We start from the raw sequence: 17,602 nt of genomic DNA on the forward strand, positions 1-17,602 counted from the left end.
CGCGTGTCTCTACCAGATCTGTTGCTTGTTCCGTCGTCGTTCGCGTGTCTTCGTCGGATCTACGTGTCTCCACCGAAGTGCCACAGCCACGCGTTATCGTTCGCGTGTCTCTGCCGCACGCGCCTCCAAGTTCGATCTTGGTCAAATATCCCAGTAATTTTCACTACTCTACTTCTCAGTTTTTAAATTTGACTGAAAATGAATCCCTTGAAAAGAAAAAAGTTAATAAATACGTTTTAACTTTTGAAAATAGAGCTCTAACAAATGAGATCAAAGATTTTTGTGATAGTTGCAATCCAACAAATTGGGACTTCCACGAAGCCTTCGACACTCACACCATTCAACGGCAAACCAGGTCCTCTCTTCCCCTGCTCCGACAAACGTATTTCCATTTTTTCCCTTTAAAATTTCTAGTATTACACGCAATCTTCAAACTCTCATTCCTAATTTGACTTAAACATTAATTTGATGGCTGTAAAGAAGTTTTTAGATGAATTAATATATAAGAGCTCCTTTGTTTTTTATGATCGTGTGACAAAATATAGTATAACACCTAAAAAGCAATTTTTTTACATATATGAGAAGTTGCACTTTTCAGCTTGTCGTAGATGAGGCTAGAATGTATAGTGATGTATTTTATTTAGTAAGAACAATTCCTTCATACTAACTAAAGAAAACGTAAAACATATCATCATTTGGTAGCTTTCATTCAAGTTCTTATTGTTAGTTTCTATTGCCCTTTGGTCTTGTCACAATTGAATATTGTTATTCTTTTTTTTTCATGTTTGCTGTTAATACCTTGCCAACTTGTTTTTTTTTTATCTGTGTGACTTTTTATACTATTATTGACAATAGTTGCTCTATGTCTTTCATCTTGAGCAAGCTTTAATGAGTATTCTTTTATGAATTTATTCTTTCCAGTTGATATTGAATAGTGTTCTCTTGCTTAGCTCAAGTAGCCAAAAAATTGTAGGTAGGCCAACAGTACCAAGTGTAGTTGTGCAACTCCCTTATTTGGTGGAGTTCAATTGGAGTGTCTCTTTGTTCTTGTTTTCTATCCCTAAAACTTGTCTGTGGATTTCTTTTTAGTTTCTAAATTGTTTGCTTGTAGAGAAAAGACATCAATAAAGAGGCAAAATGGGTATGTTTCTATAGTGGACACTTAGAACAAATGGAAGAAGAAAGAGATAAAATGGGTATTTGGGTTTGTTTACTTCAAGATTTTTGTTCTAGTTTAGTACTTCAAAACTCTCCTTGTAGGTTTCTTCAAACATTCTTCACGTAGGGTAGCGTAGGGATTTGTGGAGTCATTTCGTAATTTTTGAGAAATATAGAAGTGTTATGCAATTGTTTCTATTATTGTTTCAGAACAATTTATGAACTTGAAGAAGCAACAAAATTTAATTTTGTATTAGAGAAAATCTCTTTTTCCAAATACTATAGGTCTTGAAGAACATTACTTGGAGAACAGCAAATGTCAAGAACATCACTTTGATGTTTATGAGAAATGAAAAAAGAGAGAGGTATTTTCTTAACTTAGATATGTATAAATCCTGATATATTGATTGATTGTTGAATGTTTAGATTTTGTTATTGCTCCATAGAACTACATGTTAGATTATTTATATATTTCCATCTGTTAGGTATTTTATTCATTGTTAGCTTTTCTTGAAGTATTTATTGAAAGAGTCTAATTCTAAGGACATGCGTCTCAAAATATATCTCGAACTATATGTTAGATTTGTGATATTTTTCTATCTATTAGGTATTTTATTCATTGTTAGCTCTTCTTGAAGTATTTATAGAAAGAGTCTAACTCTAAGGACAAGAGTATCGAAATATATCTCGAAATTAGATTTGAGAACAAGTGGTTGTGGAATATTATTGGGAGTGTGTTTCTTTGAACAAGTCCAATGTAAATTTTTTGTTTTATGGTGGTATCATCGTTATACAATGTAACATTTATAGTTGTACTACTAGTGTGAGTGCATGTTTTTCTATCATGTGAGTGCAGGTTTTTCTATACTTCTAGTGATTATATCTATCATGAATTTAAGCAATTGGAAACTAATGTTCATATTTACTTATGTGTTGATGATTTGGAAATGAAACAATTGTTAGACATGTACTTATTAAAACCGTGTTAATGATTGTTTCGTAGCCTCAAGATGCTTATGGTTTGGAGAAGCTTGCTACAGAGAAGTTGTGCAAACATTATACTAGAAAGGTCCTCACTTCTGTAGACAAGTTTGAGATGGTCTTCAAACAAGATCTTTCACTTTCATTGATGAATGTGTAGAAGGTGTCCTGAGGAAAGAAAGCTCAATTGCTGTAAATTCCATTTTTGAAATTTGTTCTTTCTTGGATTTGGTATAATCTTAAGCACCTCAAGAGTGTTCAAAAGTAGAAAGAGTTTGAGACTTTTGGAGATACCCTTCAAGAACTTTGGGATTAGTTATGGTGGGATATGAACATAATTCAAAGGGAAAATAACCTTAGTTCAATTAGTTTTGGCTTATTGGTTTCAGCTGAACTCTAGCTAAGTGAAAATAATTAGTTTATGTTTTGTGTTATGAGCAACTTTTGTTACATAACCTTTGAAAGTTTGGAATTGTATATTAAGTTTGTGAAGATGTGCAACATTCTTTAATATGTTTTTATAAGTTCTTATTATATGTTGTTTGCCCATTTTTCTCTGCTTGTAGGAATTCATGCTTTCGGTTTGGATCAAATATGTGGTAATGGTGGAGAGAACATAACGAAGGACCAATTGAAAGACTATTTGGAAAACACTATATACAACAAGTGTGTGTGCACTTTTTTTTTTTTTTTTTGGTGTGGGGGGGGGAATATTTACAAGTTTTAGTTTGTATTTTATTGTTTAAAAGTAACTTCTCGCTCTTATTTGGACCAAAATTGTAATTTTGTTATATAACATTTATGAGTTTTGGTAATTTGTTGATTACCTTGGTTTTGAGTTAAATTATCATCTCAAATTCCTCTTTTGTAACTTATTATTATGGATTTGTGAAAGCAAGCAATTAAGAAATTATTTTGTGTATGTATAGGTTGATTACCTTGGTTTTAGGGATATGTCGTTTTTAACTTTGTGACCAACATTAAAAATGGATTGGACAATAATTATATTGAATATACCGACAATAATTGAAAAAAACAGACATGTTATTTACAAAAAAACGGAAAATAGTTGAAAAAAATGGACAATAATTCTAGGCTTTAATGTACTGACATTAAAGGGCAACCGACATTAAAGATAATGTTATTAAAACCCTTTAATGTCAGTTTTAAACGACATTGTACACCCTCGTGTAGTGGAATAGAAGTCACACTATCTATGTAACTATCGAGTATATGAGGGGTACATGACATAGAAATTTATGCTCTAAAACCTCATAATTAATTTGTTATTTAATTATTTTATATGCAAATAATCTTGAACAATATTTAGTTGACATACGAGTGGATCATGTTTAAGAAATAATCTAAAGGACTATAATGACTTCTACCTTTAAGTTTGTGATGTTTTAATCTTACAATTGAAAAAAAAAAATGTTATGATGGTTACAAATATTGTAATAATTTGATGGTTACAATTTTAATGTTTTAATACGTTTGACCGTTACATATCTAAAATTAATTTTAGTTTTAAATGTTTTCTTATAAATTAAGGATAGTAATTTTGGTTTTAAAATACATAGATTTCTTTTTCTCTCAATTTTCATCTCTTTTTGTCTGAGCAAGAAATCTTTGATTCTATTCCTTTCTCCGATAAGTGCACGCTTAAGATTTGAGGTTGTGTAAACCTTGTAAATCAATTGAAAATTTCGATTTAGCACTGAATGCAGAGCTTTGCTTTGAAGACAGTGGATCATTCCACGACACAACAATTGATTCGTTTGACACTTTATTTCAACAAGATTAACTTATTTTAAGGGTTTTTTTGGACCATTTCTCAATTTTGTGTGTCATCCTTGGGCAAGGACATGCTGATGATCATCTTATCATTCCAATTTTATTGGATGTCCTTTAAGAAACTACTTATTTTAAGTTATAATTTCATTGTTTTGTACGTCTTGTTTGGTCATCATTTCATTTTTAGTTTTTTGTTTTTGAAAATTAAGCTTGTAAATATAATTTCAACCTCTAAATTTATTGATTTGTTACATACTTTTACCAATATTTTCAAAAATCAAGTCAAGTTATGAAAAATAAAAATAATAACTCTTAAAAACATGTTCTTGTTTTGGAACTTAACTAAGAATTCAACTCTTTTATTTTAAAAAGGATGTAAAATATTGCAAGAAATTGAGAGAATATAGAATTAATTTTTAAAAAAAATCAAACGATTACCAAATGGGACGGTAATTTTTTAAATTCTATTTTGTTTTAAAATTTTGCCAAGAATGAAACTCTTTAATTGGTAACATATATGAAACTATTGGAAGGAATTGTGAAAAACAAGCCTAAATTTTAAAAATCAAAAATAAGAAAAGGAAATAATTATTTTAAACTGAATTCATTAAAATTTTCTAGTCATTGTACAAGAAATCCCTCACTAGTTGCTTCTACCATTGCCATAAATGGAAAAACTTTCCTCTTAAACTCCTTTTATCACTTTCTATTGGTCTTTTAGATCTCTTTTGCTACTTTGTTTGTATAGAACTCTTCTATTTTTTTTTTTTTTTTTTTTTTGTAAAAATGCATCACTTTTGAATTTGGGATATGATGAGGGTGCTAAGAATGTGTCGACTTAGTTGAGATATATTGGTGCATCTCTTGTGTTGTGAAATACCCCCCACTTCTATCACAGGAATAAGCAAAAAATAACAAAGAATATAAAAGAAAGCAATAAAACTGGAAATACAAAAATTTATGTGAAATACTCTCAACTTGGAGAAAAACCACCACCCACTAGAAAGAAATCGACTATGTGGAAAATTGGTACAATCACACAGAACAATTCTCTCTCCCGATCTCAATTACAATAGCACTCTCTTAAACCTTTTATATTACTCACCCCCTCTTTCTACTCTCAAACTAGAGAATACATTAAAAAAAATTAAATATAGTTAGCATACTCAAACTTGTTTCTAACTAGGACAACTTGAAACTAGAGACATAGACTCCTTTTATAGACTTGAAGTCCATCTCCATTCTTCAATTTAACCGACGTGAGATAAACTGCACTTCTAATATTTTGTCAAAATCCAACATCTTGATCCCAACCTCAAGTATATCATTCAAGAAATATTTAAAACCAAATGGCCATTTGATCTATATTTTATTGGAAACCACTACTTGTAGATGACTATGAGGGGCTCATAGGAAAAGTAGGGTAAAGTTATTGCAACGGCAAAAATTAGATTGATGAATGACGAAGGATGTGTTTGGGAGTGATAGATGGAGTAGTGATTTCAGAAAAGAAAAAGGTTTATGTACAATTGATTTTGTAAAATTGATTTTTAAGCAATCAAATTTATATTTGGTTTCAAACATTTTTATGTGATTTTAAATTATTATATTTGGTTTTAAAAGTGATTTTAAAATTGGGCTAGTTGCATAAATAGAATTCAATCAAAATAATAGAATATGTAGTACAAGGATAAAATAATTGCATATATAGATCAAAAAATGGTAAAAGACTATAAACTCATGTCTAGCCACCATTTTGTTCTATTCTTTCTGGTTTTCTCAAATTAAAAACTATCACTGATAGCTTCTATCAATTGCTATCAACGATAGCTTTCAATTTGAGAAAAATTAATATAATCTTGAAATATTAGCTTTTAATTTGCTATCAATTATTAGTAGCTATCATTGATTCACTTTCATCAATTGGAATCAATTGAAATTAGTGGCTATCAATAATAGATTTATAAATAGTGATCAACTTTGAAAGAAGACCAACAACTTTAATTACCATAGTAGTTATCACTAATAATCTTTTATCATGGCTATCATTGATAGCAGCTATCAGTCGTTATCACTTATAGACTTTCATCTTAGAATTAACCTTAAAATATTAACACTTAAGGCTATCAGTAATAGACTTTTATAACTGGTTATCACTTTTGAAAAAAAACTCGATATATAAATATCACCTAAGTTTTATCACCGACATCACTAGCATCACTCATATTGTGGTTATCAGTGATAATTTCTTTCACTGATAGCATCACTAATAAGATGCTATCAATGATCTCACTAATATCATGCTATCAGTGATAGTTCTTTATCACCGATAACGTGTTATCAGTGGTAGCTTCCATCACCGGTGACGTGCTATCAGATAGCTTCTATCATCGATAACATGCTATTAGTATTAGCTTCTATCACTGGTAACATGCTATCAGTAGTAGCTTCTATCAATCGTAGCCATCGAACACCTTTTTGCCCCTTTCTTATCCTTCCAAACATTTCTCTTATGATAGCTTCTATCACTGATAAACATGCTATTAGTAATAACTTCTTGGTATTTCACTTACATTTTAGCTCGAGATTCAACTTTATTAATTAAATTCACTAAGTTCGCTATCAATGATAGATTTCTATAAGTGGCTATTAACTACGAAAATATAATCAAAGATTAAGCTATCAATGATAGAAAATATTAGTGGCTATCACTGATAGACTTTCATTTGCTATTTATATTTATTATATATTTTAATAATCAAACTTGATGATTGACTTGTTGGTGTTAGGTCACTTATAAATTGAGTACTTTTAAGTCCTGCATATGGAACTCAACCTCATAATTCTTGTGAAAAAAGTGGAAGAATAAAAATTCAAATAAAGGAACAAAAAAATTTAAAAATAAGAGAAAGAGAAGAAGTAAAAACTGAAGAAAAAAAAAAAAAAAAAAAAAAAAAAAAAAAGAAAATTAAATAGAAAAAAAAAAAGCAAAGACCGAACAAATGAAAGAAAATTAGAAAAAGAAAAAGAAAGGGAAGAAGCAAAAAAATCGGAAAAAGAAAAGAAAAGAAAATAATAAAAAAAAAGGAATAAATCGAAGAAAGAGAAGAAAATAAAAATAAAAAAAGAAATAAATAAGCCAGAGTTGAAGAAAGAAAAGAAAAATAAAAAAGAAAAGAAAAGAAAGGAGGAAAAAAAGAAAGAAATGAAAGAAATGAAAGAAATGAAAGAAATGAAAGAAAATAAAAAAATAAAGGAAAGAAGTAAAAATCTAATAAAGGAAAGAATAAAATTTTAAAAAAAAAAAAGATAAAATTGAAAAAGAAAATAAAATGAAAAAAATGAAAAAATGGAGGGAAGAAGCAAAAATCGAAAATAAAAAGACTAAAAAAAGTGTATAATAAGATAAGACAAGGGAGAGCGAAATTGGGAATTAAAAAAAAAAAATCAAAGATTCAATAGTCAATTCATCCCTATTTGTAAATATTTTAAAGATATAATATATTTTTAGATTTTTTTTCTTATTCAACTATGTATTATAAATATCTTTTAAAGTTAACAAATTACTAAAAAATAAAAAGTCTTTTGTTTTTGAAAATTTATTTTCAAATAATTATAATAAATATCTAATTTTATGAATTTATTTTTAATAATTTTGAATAGTTTTGGGTTAAAATTTCTCCTTAAAACTTATGAAAATTCGAGTGTTCAAAATTTCAATAGCATGAGAAAAATATTGGAGGTGATCTCTCGTCAATTATCAAAAGGAAAAATCATTTAATTAGTTATGTACTTCAGAAATCAATTTATAGTGATTTTCTATTTTCAAAGATCAAATTTATTTTCTTATCAAATATAATTATTTTGGAGGAAAGTAATTTTGACAATGACATGATTTTAGCCATATCAACGTCACTCTCGAATACATCTAAGTAGACTAATGCTACATATTCTATTGTGTGTGAAATTAAAGAGTGTTGCTGACTTGTAACGATGATAATTGAATAAATCCCATGGCCTTGTAAACTTCTGTGTTATTTCCATGTGGACTTTGACTTACCCAAGTCAAACTGCGGAATCTGATTATTTTCATAGAGCTTCAACACATGGGGCAGAATATAAGGGTTAAATTATAGGAAAATTTTTACCAGTACAAAAAATTGTCAAACTATTTATAGAAATAGTTAAAAAAAAAAACTCTATAAGTATCTATTAGTGATAGATTTTTATTGATAGACATCTATTGATAGATACCATAGATTTTTATCAGTTTCTATCAAAGAAAATTTATTTTTTGCTATTTTGTATATAGTTTCCATTATTTTTCTATTTTTAAAAATCACCCTAAATTATAAGTAGATATAGTCTCTATAGTTTGGAGAAACTTAGATTTTAGTTCATACGATTTTAAAAATTGGAATTTAGTATTCTTATAGTTTCATAAAATCTCATAAATGGTCTCTATGATTAAACTTTATTCCTACCATAGAGATTCTTTAGGGGAGAGTTATTATATAGTAGGGACTAAATTAACACTTTCTCAAAAAAATCATAGAAACCAAATTTATATTTTAACCTAATATAAATTATGGGGTCATATCAACTTACAATCTGTTTGGATAAAACCTTTGTAACATAATAAGGGCAAACTTAACTAACATCCAGTAATTGTTAGGTTTGGATATGATGAGAGTGTTAAAGATGTTTCAACTTAGTTGAATGTTTCGGTGCACTACTTAACTCTCTGACTTTGTATATTAAAAAAAATTGACACTTAAGTATTTGTTAACAAAAAAAAAAAAGTTGCTCCAATCTCCAATACTATTATACTAAAAAAAATACTTATTTTTTCAACTATTGTTACTATTAGTTTAAAATATCCTTTTAATTTCTATATTTTAAAGTTATTTTAATTTTTAGTCAATTTAATTTTAAATAAATCTTAAATTTAGTCCGATCAAGAGGTAATTTTTATCGTAATTGATGAAATAAATTATAATAATTTTCAAATTTGATTTTAAGAATATAATTTATAATTGAACAAAGTATATGGATTAAATTTAAAATAAAATAATAATAATTTCCAAAAATAACTCAATGATCCCAAAACTGAGAATCTTCAAATTTTGGATAACATACACATCATAGCATCATTTTCTCATTCATTTAAACTCAAAATATATCATTTAAGATTACATCATTTGCATTATCATTCAACAAATTAAAAATTATACATAAGTTGTGTTATCAATTGATATGATTTATGTATGAATTTATAAATTATACATTATTTATAAAAGGAAAAATAAATTTCCAATAGTATTTTCTGAAACAATCTGAAAAGTTTAAAACTTTTCAAAAATGGAGGAAAAGAGTAGTAGTGTATTAGAAAGGAGGGGGAGGTGATTTAGATCTGTACAATGGTGGATATGGCTTCTTCAATGGCGGCACCGCCGGCGGGTGCACGGGCTTGGATTTGGATTTCATTTTATATAGCGGTGTGCAAGGAGGACGAGGACGAAGGTGAGAAGGATGATAGAACAGTTGCGGCGAGTGAGGCTGAGCAGCAAAGGTGGAGGGGATTGGTAAACTGAGAGTGAGAAAGAGGATTAATACAACAACTAAAACAGAGGCCATTTCTCTTTTCCTTTCTGTTATTGTAATGGTGATATGGCTAATGCGTTCCTGTTGGGTGTTTGTAACTCTTGGATGGGTTTGTGTTTTATAATGCCACACCCATACACCAAGTCGTGCGGCTGTTTGACCATCTACACATCTATGGAGTTTGGATCAAAGCTTGCCTACGAGGTATATTAATAATATTTAATCTTTTTTTATAGAGACTCATAGAAACTGATAGAACTATATTAATATCTATATTTAATGTAATTTGAACTTTATGTAGTGACATAAATGTGAATCAAGTGCAAATATATAGCCAAAATGGTCTATAGTATATGAATAAGGTTGGACGCTTTATTCTGGGGACACTGTGGATGCGGCCCACTTTGTAGTTAGTACAAACGATATGATCCTGAATCGTTCATGTGGAGACATGAAAGTGGAGGCATCCTATGTAAAAAGCTTACATAAGACTGAACCATGAAATAGTCACTTCTTAGGTTCTAAATGTCGTTTAATGTATAAAACTGACTATTTCGTTAATTGATGACCTAAGTAACTTAATATTAATCCTGAGCTAACTATGAACTCTTGTTCACTCGGAATTATCCTTAGATCTGCATAGGTGAGGGCAACTCATTATCGCTGACCCAATAAGCCTCCCATTTTAGGGGTAAGATCCAGATAGCTGGAAATATAGGGTGCAAAACGAAATTTACTCCTACTCGTTATAAGGATAGTAGATAGGTTGTTCCCTTTAGTACTGAATCTAGGTCTTGACCAAGGGGCCCCACCCTCTCCTTTATAAGTTGGACCTTAAACCAATTGTTCATTAGATGATCAGTGGAACTTAAGGAACAAGATGTAGTATTGGGGGTAAAACGATTTTTATGACCCAATCGAGATTACGAAAAAACTGGAAGGATTAGCTTACTAATCATGGTTATATCAAATGGACACAAATATATCTATAGTGAGGGGAGTGCAGCTACAGGACTATAGTGGAATGACCCGTTAGTTAACGAATGTTGATTAGCTCCGCCTAAAAGAGTTTTAGCCAGCTAATCTCGGATCGTTGGAGCCCATGATCTATAGGTCTATTAGGTTCCCCTACTAGCTCATATCAAATAAACTTAGAACAGTGTGATAGAATAATTCGAATTCTTCAAAGTAGGTGAAGAGAGAGAAACCGACAAGTATATGTGATATAGTTGTCGGTTTTTCAGTTTAGAGATATAGCTTTAGTATTTAAATGTGATTTAAATATCAAGAATATGAATACGTTCATATTCGAAAGCTCGGAAATAATGGATATGGTCAAAGATGTAAAAAGTCAAAGAGTTGATTTTTTACCTTGAAAAGTCAAACTTTGACCGACCTTATATTCAAATGTGATTTGAATTTCGAGAAAATGAATGTGGATTCATGCTCGGGAGGTCAAAATTAGTCAACACGGAAAAAATCATAAAAAGTCAAAATGTTGACTTTTTGGTCAAAGTTTGACTTTGACCAAATGACTATTTTGCCCTTTGACTAAAGTTAGTGGGAAAATCTAAACTTTTTGTTGGATAATTCCACTAAAAAAATAGTGGCCTGTTGGCTTATAGTAGAGACATTAAGCCCACTTAGATAGTGGATTCTAGGTGTTGGGTTTTTATGAAGTTGTTTCATGCAATTTTGCATGGCCCTTTTCTATAAATATGGACTTTTGAATTTGGATTAAAGACTTTTGCCATTTTTTGCAAAAATAGTTTTCAAAATTTGGGTTGGAAAACAACTCTTTCCTTTGAGTGAAGTTCAAAAAAAAAAAAAAAAGAAAACCCAAACCAAAAGAAAATCCATTTCTTTCTCTCTCTCGGTGTTCTTCATCCATCGGGTCCCACAATCCGGTACTGAGTCCAGAGGATAGTAGGTCAACTCTAGTGGTGGTCTGGAAGAGTTCGGGTCAAGATTTAGCGAGGAAAAGCGTTGTTCGGGAGCTACAAAGGTTCTATCCTATCCATTTTAATTCACTGTTTTTTCCTTCATTTGCATGCTTTTTTCCTTTAAATTAAAAGCAATTAGAGTGTAATTAGATCCTTATTCCACTGCGTATGTCTCGCGTTCCATCAGATTAAACTATATATATTCTTTATATTATTTAATTCAAATTAACTAACTCAAAGTTAACACTAAAGAAAAAAAAGTAGGAATTACTAAAAACCTTAGAATAAGGTGTAAAAATGAACTAAATAAAAGCTAAATAAACTCAAGATTTGAGGATAAAACTGAAACATAAATAAAGAATTGTTTACTTATAGTTATTTTGGTTTGTTTCCAAACTAGTCTCTATTTAAGGGACATGTTAAGAGATCTTTTTGGAACACTAAAAAAATCATGGAATCAGGCCTCCGGAAAATAAAATGGGGTCTCCAATCGAGAATGGGGAGGGTATCTTATCCTGTTTCCAACCTTAGACTCGCCTGTTTAGTTTTTTAATATATTTTCAAAGTATATATTTGTAAGTTATGAATATATATATATAATTATTTATTAAACATAAATATTCGTATAAATGTTTTATAAAAAAAAAAATCCCTTCGTTGTTATGCTTAGTGCTTACTGTTGTGCAACTTTATAAAAACGGTCTCTTCCTTTTTTTTTCTACTCTTTTCCATTTTTTAATTTTGCATTTACTGTTTTTATTTATTTGTTGTATTTATTGTTCAGTAATTTACTGTTTTAGATAATTGAGGCTTAAAAATCAAGGATGGGACATCGTGGGATCTGATTCACTGACCTTCAATTGGAGGATAGGGGGAGGGGATTGGGATAAAGTTTCCCCATGGGGAAGGGGATAAGGAATACATTCCCAACCCCACCTCACCCTGTTGTCAACCATAATCTCAACTCACCCATGAAATTTGTTGGTGTGAGAAACTCAAGGGGGCTTCGTGCACACTCTACTTGCTCACTCTTCTGGCCTGGCCTTGTTGTTCGAGCTGACTTGTGTGATAGTCCTCACTCCAGTGTAGTGCATAACCGACCACGCATCAATGATTAAGTTAGTATAAGAAGTATTTTAGTTCTACTAAGCACATGTGAAATTTTTAGAGCTCTCCATTGGAGTCTGCTTACTTTCCCCCTTTAGGGTTATCAAATGAGGCTATTTATAATTTTCTTTCTGTTAGGTCTGATTGTGATTATGTGTAATACTGCGATGTCAGGAGGAATAATGCTTTCAAGGGCTGTCTGAGAAAACCCTTAACATTGGCATGCTATGGGGGCGAGGTCCTTTTATTCGTCGCGCACTTCCTTGCTATTTAGGGGCCGAAGCAAGTCCAAATGCCTAAGAAGTAGATTTACCTCTTGGTTCAGCTTGGGAGACCTTCACTAATTGAGAAGTTGATGACTCCCCCTTAAGTGAGTTATTTAGACTTAAAAGGCTTAAGTATTGAGTCAAAATCTTGCGTTTAATGTCATATTTAATAGCTTTATAAGTGATTTTATGGGGAAAAAAAAAAAGAAAAGAAAAAGAAAGAGTCATGCATGTGTCTTAACCTTCAATTGTATGAAATATGTACAAAGAGTAAAATATTATTGAGTAATTCTTGAGTTTTTAAGTCATGTGTAGAAAACTGTCAAAGTTGTAATTGGATTGCGATCACAAGGCTTTAAATGACAGAACACCTTTGTGCCCAGGTTGCAATTGGATTGCGATCGCAACCTACCAAAAACAAAAATGGCTAGATTGTTTTAGATTTTTCGAGAATCACATATTCTTTTAAAACTCGATTCAATTCATATAAAATATATATTTACTTTGTCCAAATCTACGAAAATAGATAAGAGCTACAAGGCGTTCTAAGGAAACTCTAGCCCCTTTGAAGTCTATAAAATTTGTTGTTTGTTCTCCTCAATGGCATCATTCAACAAGCTCGAGCTACCTAGAGTATTTACTATTTTTCAGTCTTTTGTTTTTCTATAACCCACTCGAAGGCTTGTTATTCTAATCTTCTTCATTCTTGTAATTTTATTTCGAGTGATTGTTTAAAAAAAACAAGTATAAATGCTATTGTCCATCTCGAAAAGGAGGACTTAGGGATAACACCTTTAATATGTCAGCTTACTCAACTTAACTTGAGTTCGTTGTGCGGTTTAGTGTGTTTAAATGATAATTTTATATGTATCAAGCATCAAAGAGGTAGATTTGAGCGTTTGGATGAAAATTATGCTTAAACAGGACATTGAAGCCAGAACGAAACATCTAGGTCAAAATGGATCAAAATTATAATTCTGCTGCTAAAGACCTAGCATCGTGCTAGTGAGCAATGCCAAAGGTAGTAGCACCATCAAGCTACTATACCATGACGTCAAAATGATATGGAAGGTGTTTGCGTGTGATAGTGATACCACTGAACTATGGTGGTGCCCAGCATGATGGCAAATAACAACGCTTTTGACTCTCCATAAAAGGGAGTTTTCAGCATGCCCTCCATCCGACTCCATAGTCTTTCCCCTCACTTTTCTTTGTATTTTTAGAACTTTATGATGTATCTTAGCCCCCGTAAACTTGTATTCATTAAAGATCTCGTTGTTTATCAACTAAGAGATATTTTATAACTTAAGTTAAGGAAGAAATTCATTGTATAATGTTATGAGTACTTGTATTTACATTAGTTTTGTTAATTTATTATATGATAACATTATTTTAAAATATTATTTACTTGGTAATGTGAGATGTTATGATACAACTATTTTTGTTTCTACATCAGCAAGAGTTGTTGATGGGAGTTCATCCAGTAGGCAGTTCCACCTCAAGAGTTGAGGGAACCTTGATGTAGTGGGAGGGTCGCGAACCCACCCGTTCGCTATCTGAGTTTCATAGAAATCCTTGCTATGGTAGCAGATGGCGACGTTGAGGATCCATTATCTCATAAGAATGCAATGGAGGATGTTGACTGGGATGACAACGTTGATGAACTTTGTGTCTACAAGAAGATTATCAACGCTTAAGTAGTCTTCTCAGTGTTGTACGTAGATGATATCCTACTCATTGGGAATGATGTAACTCTACTGACTGCAGTTAAAAACTGGCTAGTGACCCAATTTCAAATGAAATATTTGGGAGAGGCCCAATTTGTTCTAAGTATACAGATCTTTTGAGATCGTAAGAACAAAGTGCTACCACTATCTCAGGCATCGTACATCGACAAGATGTTGCTCAAGTACTCAATGCAGGGCTCTAAGAGGGGCCTACTGTCGTTCAGGCATGGGGTCCTAAGACACCTCAAGAGGTTGAGGAGATGAGATGGATCAGTCTAACCCAAGCCATTTTAATGTTGCTGACCTGTTTACAAAGGCTCTCACGGCTACAATGTTTGAGGGTCACCTATGGAGCATGGGTCTACAAGATAGCCCGCGGTTGGACTAGGGAAAGTGGGAGGTTTTCTTATACTGGGCTTTTATGCCCTAGTTTATTGTTTTGTACTAAGTTATTTCTACCCACCATTTCGCTTTAGGACAAGTAGGAGATTGTTGGGGTTGGTGCTCTAAAGTCTCGTGTCCTGTAGTTTGTAAACAGTATTTACGAACACTTGTGTTGTTAATATATGATATTTACTTCACATCTTGTATTTTTGCTCAGTTACTTGTTTTATTTGCTTTACCACAAACTAATACACATAAAATCCCTAGTTATCTGTATGTGACTCAAGCATGTATGTGGTGACATACAAATGGATCATGTCTTGAGTGATAACCAAAATAGTCTATAGTATATAGATATAGGAGGAAAACCTTACGGTAATGCTACGGATGCGACCCGCTTTGTGGAATGGTCACAAGTGTTGTGACTTGTCACAGATGGTCTGATCCTGATCATTCGTGTTAGGGGCATGCGAGCGGGGGCGTCCTATACAAAGAGTTTGTATAAAACCTGACCACGAAGTGTTAACGTCTCGTTATATAACACCGTCCATGACAGAGACTTCACTTCATTAGAATGACCATCGGTAACATGACCTCAATCCTGAGTGAGTTGGGAGCTCCTTCCATTGAGGGCAGTCCTTTGATTTGTATGGGTGCGAGTGGCCAGGTCACCGATTCAAACCTACCATTTTGGCGATTCGTCTGATTTGGGAGCTGGGAAGTCAGCTACACAAGATGAAATTCAATTCTTCCCCGAGGCAGGGGTAAGTAGATAGATAACTCCCTTAAGGATTGATTCCAGGGCTTGAACGATATGGCGCCACACACCTTCTCTTGGCCCGAGAGGTGTTCACACATAGTTGGACTATGTTGTATTATTCATTAGAGAAATTAGTGGTACTTAAGAAGTGAGATGTAACTATAGGGACAAAACAGTAATTTAGCCTAGCTGTACTTACGAGCATCTGTGAAAGGTCATCGTACTCATGATTGGTTATATACGATGGACACAAAAATATATCTGTGTTAAGAAGAGTTCAGCTGTTAGTCTTTAGTGGAATGCCTGACGGTTAACGAATGGTGGATTTCATGGCTAAAGAGTTTAGTCAGCTATTCACGGACCGTTGGAGCTTCGAGCCATAGGTCCATTAGATCCCCTTGGTAGCTTGGATAAAGTCGAGAACCAGTATTTGGGTTAATTTGAAATGTTCAAATTGACAAGAGGAAGTTCGATTATATATGATATAATTAGACTAGTTAATTATATATGATATAATTGGCTGAATGTATGAGATATATTATTTTGGAGAAAATTAGATATAAATATGATTTATATCGAGTAGAGGAGTTAATACTATAATAGATATGTGATATCAAACTATAGGTTAAAAATATAATATGATTATATTAATTAATTAATTAATTGATTAATTATATGATAATTAAGCCAAAATTCACGTTCGGACGTGGGTTAGTGAGGCAACGTCGGTTATTGTAATCGATGAGTTAAAATGAAAAATGTTTTCATTTTCCACGTCTCGGAGTTTAATCGTCCAAAGAATTTGTGAAGCGCGCGTTGGAGAATTCTAAGCGATCTCTTAAGAAAATCGAGGGACTATACGATAGCTCTTCTCCGCCTAAACGATCATTCACCTCGCGCTGAACGATCGTACACTGTCACCTACACGATCGGATAGCTTCTCTAAACGATCGTATAGTGTGCCGATTTTATTAAATGGTCGTGTACCTTTTCCTAAACAATCGTTAAATAAATCCTACACGATCGTGTAGTTCCTCCTAAACGATAAGCAGTCAGCTATGCGATAGCGTTTTTTTTTTCTCCCACTTGCTTATCGCCTACACGATTCGTGTTTCCTCCTTCCTCTACCAAATTCACCAAAGCCCACCCTTTGGGTTTTCACTCCAAGAATACCCGGGGCTCTTTAGTGGTGGTGTCGTCCCCACGGCATTCGTGTTCGCGATCGTTCGTGCTACAATTGTTGACGCTACTACTGGGCATTGGTAGATCGTGTGGAGGTTTCTGCTGTGGTGAATTCTGGAGTTTCGAAGATAGTCTTCAACTGGTATAGAACTCTCATCTTGTTAATTAAGATCTGTTTGCATAACTGTATGTGTTGAATGTATAATGTGTATTTCGGTCACGGTGAGATCGGAGTGATCTGAACGCGCTCATGGAACTCTACGGTATGAGATCCTTGAAGAAGAACTTGGATAGTTTGCTAAAAACCAAATGTGGACTCTTGTTCCACACCCATAAAATGTAAATGTAATTGGAACCAAGTGAATGTTCGAAAAAAATCTGATGAAAACGGAGTTGTGACTAGAAACAAGGTCAGGTTGGTTGCCCAAGGCTACACTCAAATTGAAGAAGTTGATTTTGATGAGACTTTTGCTCTAACTGCTCAATTGGAAGTTATTCGTCTTCTTCTGGAAATCTCGTGCCTATTTAAGTTTAAATTATTTTAAATGGATGTCAAGAGTACATTCTTGAATGGCTATTTGAATGAAGAAGTATTTGTTGAACAACTCAAAGAGTTTGTTAATCCAACATGTCCTCAACATATGTATAGATTTTAGAAAGCACTCTATGGTTTAAAGCAAGCTCCACGGATGTGGT

At 32.3% G+C, this 17,602-nt stretch overlaps 1 non-coding gene across 1 annotated transcript; it reads right to left on the reverse strand.

The window, feature by feature from the left end:
* Positions 1-3,955: 3,955 nt before the first annotated feature.
* Positions 3,956-4,056, reverse strand: LOC120076941 (U6 spliceosomal RNA). The gene has a single exon (XR_005481686.1). It is a non-coding gene; the product is annotated as a U6 spliceosomal RNA (small nuclear RNA).
* Between the last annotated feature and the right edge of the window lie 13,546 nt (positions 4,057-17,602).

The sequence above is a fragment of the Benincasa hispida genome, chromosome 4 (genome assembly GCF_027475165.1).
Source record: "Benincasa hispida cultivar pf3 chromosome 4, pf3_genome.v1.1, whole genome shotgun sequence".
Lineage (NCBI taxonomy): Eukaryota > Viridiplantae > Streptophyta > Magnoliopsida > Cucurbitales > Cucurbitaceae > Benincasa > Benincasa hispida.